We start from the raw sequence: 6,000 nt of genomic DNA, 5'->3' as shown, positions 1-6,000 counted from the left end.
TTAACTTTTCAACGTTATTAGCGTACTTTTCCAAGCCAACTTAAAGTTCGTTCACGAACTTTGCCTTTTCTAGTTAAGTTGGCTTGGAAAAGCCAACTTATTGTTCTTCGTAATCTTCTTATTTTTATTATTATTATTATTATTATTATTCTCGCCACGTTTTATAAACAACTACTCCTCCTAGAGCTTTCGAGCTAGAACCACGAAACTTCACACGATGGTAGAACTTATAGCCGCGGGGTGTGCTTGTGCTTTTTGGAGCGATACATCGTACGATTTTCGTAAAAACTTCGTAAACGTACGCCCTTTTTCCCATAGACAATGAACTAGGAGAATTTTGAACGGCCGTGAACGTCACAATATTTAAGATATGAAGCTGAAATTCGGATGACCTATAGAACTTATTGAGTTCTTTCCGAAAATATGCTTTACGAAACGATACGTCGTACGGATTTCGTACAAATGTCGTACGAAGTTTCCCCATAGAAATGAATGGGGGGCCCAGAGTTCCATCTCGCACACGAGCAGCTCTGCGCACGGAACCCCTTCTCTCCCCTGCTCCTCCAGTACTGTGAGTGTATGGAGGAGCTGCTGTATGGAGCAGCTATCAGTCAAAAGTTTGGACACCCCGGCACCCCAGCCAGGGCTTAGCAACCACCTATTAACTGCTTAGCAACCACCTTAGCAACCACCTGGAAAACGTTAGCAACTGCCTAGCAACCACTTAGCAACACCTTAGCAAACACCTGGAAAATGTTAGCATCTGCCTAGCAACCACTTAGCAACCACTTTAGAAATTATAGCAACTGCTTAGCAACCAGTTAGCAACACCTTAGCAACCACCAGGAAAATGTTAGAAACTGCCTAGCTACAGCTTAGCAACCACTTTAGAAATGAAAGCAACTGCCTAGCAACCACTTAGCAACCACTTTAGAAATGAAAGCAACTGCCTAGCAACCACTTAGCAACCACTTGGAAAACGTTAGCAACTGCCTAGCAACCACCTGGAAAACATTAGCAACTGCCTAGCAACCACTTAGCAACCACTTTAGAAACGATAGCAACTGCCTAGCAACCACTTAGCAACACCTTAGCAACCACTAGGAAAACGTTAGCAACTGCCTAGCAACCACTTTAGAAATGATAGAACTGCCTAGCAACCACTTAGCAACACCTTAGCAACCACTAGGAAAACGTTAGCAACTGCCTTGCAACCACTTAGCAACCACTTTAGTAATGATAGCAACTGCCTAGCAACCACTTAGCAACACCTTAGCAACCACTAGGAAAACGTTAGCAACTGCCTAGCAACCACTTAGCAACCACTAGGAAAACGTTAGCAACTGCCTTGCAACCACTTAGCAACCACTTTAGTAATGATAGCAACTGCCTAGCAACCACTTAGCAACACCTTAGCAACCACTAGGAAAACGTTAGCAACTGCTTAGCAACCACTTAGCAACCACATTAGTAATGATAGCAACTGCCTAGCAACCACTTAGCAACACCTTAGCAACCACTAGGGAAACGTTAGAAACTGCCTAGCAACCACTTGAGAAATTATAGCAACTGCCTAGCAACCACTTAACAACATCTTAGCAACCACCTGGAAAATGTTAGCAACTGCCTAGCAACCACTTTAGAAATGATAGCAACGGCCTAGCAACCACTTAGCAACCACTTTAGAAATGATAGCAACTGCCTAGCAACCACTTTAGAAATTATAGCAACTGCCTAGCAACCACTTAACAACATCTTAGCAACCACCTGGAAAATGTTAGCAACTGCCTAGCAACCACTTAGCAACCATGTGGAATATGTTAGCAACTGCCTAGCAACTGCTTAGCAACCACTTTAGAAACGATAGCAACGGCCTAGAAACCACTTAGCAACCACTTTAGAAACGATAGCAACTGCCTAGCAACCACTTAGCAACACCTTAGCAACCACTAGGAAAACGTTAGCAACTACCTAGCAACCACTTAGCAACCACTTTAGTAATGATAGCAACTGCCTAGCAACCACTTAGCAACACCTTAGCAACCACTAGGAAAACGTTAGCAACTGCCTAGCAACCACTTTAGAAATTATAGCAACTGCCTAGCAACCACTTAACAACATCTTATCAGCCACCTGGAAAATGTTAGCAACTGCCTAGCAACCACTTAGCAACCATGTGGAATATGTTAGCAACTGCCTAGCAACTGCTTAGCAACACCTAAACAACCACCTGGAAAACGTTAGCAACTGCCTAGCAACCACTTAGCAACCACTTTAGAAATGATAGCAACTGCCTAGCAACCAGTTAGCTACACTTTAGCCACCACTTGGAAAACGTTAGCAACTGCTTAGCAACCGTGTGGAATACGTTAGCAACTGCCTAGCAACTGCTTAGCAACACCTAAACAACCACCTGGAAAACGTTAGCAACTGCCTAGCAACCACTTAGCAACCATTTTAACTTTTCAACGTTATTAGCGTACTTTTCCAAGCCAACTTAAAGTTCGTTCACGAACTTTGCCTTTTCTAGTTATTATTATTATTCTCGCCACGTTTTATAAACAACTACTCCTCCTAGAGCTTTCGAGCTAGAACCACGAAACTTCACACGATGGTAGAACTTATAGCCGCGGGGTGTGCTTGTGCTTTTTGGAGCGATACATCGTACGATTTTCGTAAAAACTTCGTAAACGTACGCCCTTTTTTCCATAGACAATGAACTAGAAGAATTTTGAATGGCTGTGAGCGTCACAATTTTTGAGATACGAAGACGAAATTCGGATGGTCTATAGAACTTAGTGAGTTCTTTCCGAAAATATGCTTTACGAAACGATATGTCGTACGGATTTCGTAAAAATGTCGTACGAAGTTGCCCCATAGAAATGAATGGGGGGCCCAGAGTTCCATCTCGCACACAAGCAGCTCTGCGCACGGAACCCCTTCTCTCCCCTGCTCCTCCAGTACTGTGAGTGTATGGAGGAGCTGCTGTATGGAGCAGCTATCAGTCAAAAGTTTGGAAACCCCGGGCACCCCAGTCAGGGCTTTGCAACCACCTATTAACTGCTTAGCAACCACCTTAGCAACCACCTGGAAAACTTTAGCAACTGCCTAGCAACCACTTAGCAACCACTTTAGAAATGATGGCAACTGCCTTGCAACACCTTAGCAACCACCTGGAAAATATTAGAAACTGCCTAGCAACCACGTAGCAACCATGTGGAATAAATTAGCAACTGCCTAGCAACCAGTTAGCAACCACCTGGAAAACGTTAGCAACTGCCTAGCAACTGCTTAGCAACCACTTTAGAAATGACAGCAACTGTCTAGCAACCACTTAGCAACCATGTGGAATATGTTGGCAACTGCCTAGCAACTACTTTAAATTGATAGCAACTGCCTAGCAACCAGTTAGCTGCTGCCTTAGCAACCACCCGGAAAACGTTAGCAACTGCCTAGCAACCACTTAGCAACCACTTTAGAAATGATAGCAACTGTCTAGCAACCACTTAGCAACCATGTGGAATACGTTAGCAACTGCCTAGCAACTGCTTTAAAAATAATAGCAGCTGCCTAGCAACCAGTTAGCTACACCTTAGCAACCACCTGGAAAATGTTAGCAACTGCCTAGCAACCATTTAGCAACCACTTTAGAAATGATGGCAACTGCCTAGCAACCAGTTAGCAACACCTTAGCAACCACCTGGAAAACGTTAGCAACTGCCTAGCAACCACTTAGCAACCATGTGGAATACGTTAGCAACTGCCTAGCAACCAGTTAGCTACACCTTAGCAACCACCTGGAAAAGGTTAGCAACTGCCTAGCAACCGCTTAGCAACCACTTTAGAAATGATAGCAAACTGTCTAGCAACCACTTAGCAACTATGTGGAATGTATTGGCAACTGCCTAGCAACTACTTTAAAAATGATAGCAACTGCCTAGCAACCAGTTAGCTACACCTTAGCAACCACTTGGAAAACATTAGCAACTGCCTAGCAACCACTTAGCAACCACTTTAGAAATGATAGCAACTGCCTAGCAACCAGTTAGCTACACCTTAGCAACCACTTGGAAAACATTAGCAACTGCCTAGCAACCACTTAGCAACCACTTTAGAAATGATAGCAACTGCCTAGCAACCACTTAGCAACACCTTAGCAACCACTAGGAAAACGTTAGCGACTGCCTAGCAACCACTTAGCAACACCTTAGCAACCACTAGGAAAACGTTAGTAACTGCCTTGCAACCACTTAGCAACCACTTTAGTAATGATAGCAACTGCCTAGCAACCACTTAGCAACACCTTAGCAACCACTAGGAAAACGTTAGAAACTGCTTAGCAACCACATTAGTAATGATAGCAACTGCCTAGCAACCACTTAGCAACACCTTAGCAACCACTAGGGAAACATTAGAAACTGCCTAGCAACCATTTTAGAAATTATAGCAACTGCCTAGCAACCACTTAACAACATCTTAGCAACCACCTGGAAAATGTTAGCAACTGCCTAGCAACCACTTAGCAACCATGTGGAATATGTTAGCAACTGCCTAGCAACTGCTTAGCAACCACTTTAGAACCGATAGCAACTGCCTAGCAACCACTTAGCAACACCTTAGCAACCACTAGGAAAACGTTAGCAACTGCCTAGCAACCACTTAGCAACCACTTTAGTAATGATAGCAACTGCCTAGCAACCACTTAGCAACACCTTAGCAACCACTAGGAAAACGTTAGCAACTGCCTAGCAACCACTTTAGAAATTATAGCAACTGCCTAGCAACCAGTTAGCTACACCTTAGCAACCACTTGGAAAACGTTAGCAACTGCCTAGCAACCACTTAGCAACCACTTTAGAAATGATAGCAACTGCCTAGCAACCACTTAGCAACACCTTAGCAACCACTAGGAAAACGTTAGCAACTGCCTAGCAACCACTTAGCAACACCTTAGCAACCACTAGGAAAACGTTAGTAACTGCCTTGCAACCACTTAGCAACCACTTTAGTAATGATAGCAACTGCCTAGCAACCACTTAGCAATACCTTAGCAACCACGAGGAAAACGTTAGCAACTGCTTAGCAACCACATTAGTAATGATAGCAACTGCCTAGCAACCACTTAGCAACACCTTAGCAACCACTAGGGAAACGTTAGAAACTGCCTAGCAACCACTTTAGAAATTATAGCAACTGCCTAGCAACCACTTAACAACATCTTAGCAACCACCTGGAAAATGTTAGCAACTGCCTAGCAACCACTTAGCAACCATGTGGAATATGTTAGCAACTGCCTAGCAACTGCCTAGCAACCACTTTAGAACCGATAGCAACTGCCTAGCAACCACTTAGCAACACCTTAGCAACCACTAGGAAAACGTTAGCAACTGCCTAGCAACCACTTAGCAACCACTTTAGTAATGATAGCAACTGCCTAGCAACCACTTAGCAACACCTTAGCAACCACTAGGAAAACGTTAGCAACTGCCTAGCAACCACTTTAGAAATTATAGCAACTGCCTAGCAACCACTTTAGAAATTATAGCAACTGCCTAGCAACCACTTAACAACCATGTGGAATATGTTAGCAACTGCCTAGCAACTGCTTAGCAACCACTTTAGAAATGATAGCAACTGCCTAGCAACCAGTTAGCTATACTTTAGCCACCACTTGGAAAACGTTAGCAACTGCTTAGCAACCGTGTGGAATACGTTAGCAACTGCCTAGCAACTGCTTAGCAACACCTAAGCAACCACCTGGAAAACGTTAGCAACTGCCTAGCAAACGCTTAGCAACCACTTTAGTAATGATCACAACTACCTAGCAACCACTTAGCAACCATTTTAACTTTTCAATGTTATTAGCGTACTTTTCCAAGCCAACTTAAAGTTCGTTCACGAACTTTGCCTTTTCTAGTTATTATTATTATTCTTACGCCTTTTTTTCTGTACGCTACTCCTCCTAGAGCTTTCAACGTAGAATCACGAAACTTTCACGGA

The sequence above is a fragment of the Astyanax mexicanus genome, unplaced genomic scaffold (assembly GCF_023375975.1).
Source record: "Astyanax mexicanus isolate ESR-SI-001 unplaced genomic scaffold, AstMex3_surface scaffold_37, whole genome shotgun sequence".
Lineage (NCBI taxonomy): Eukaryota > Metazoa > Chordata > Actinopteri > Characiformes > Acestrorhamphidae > Astyanax > Astyanax mexicanus.
Note: the sequence above shows the minus strand (reverse complement) of the source record.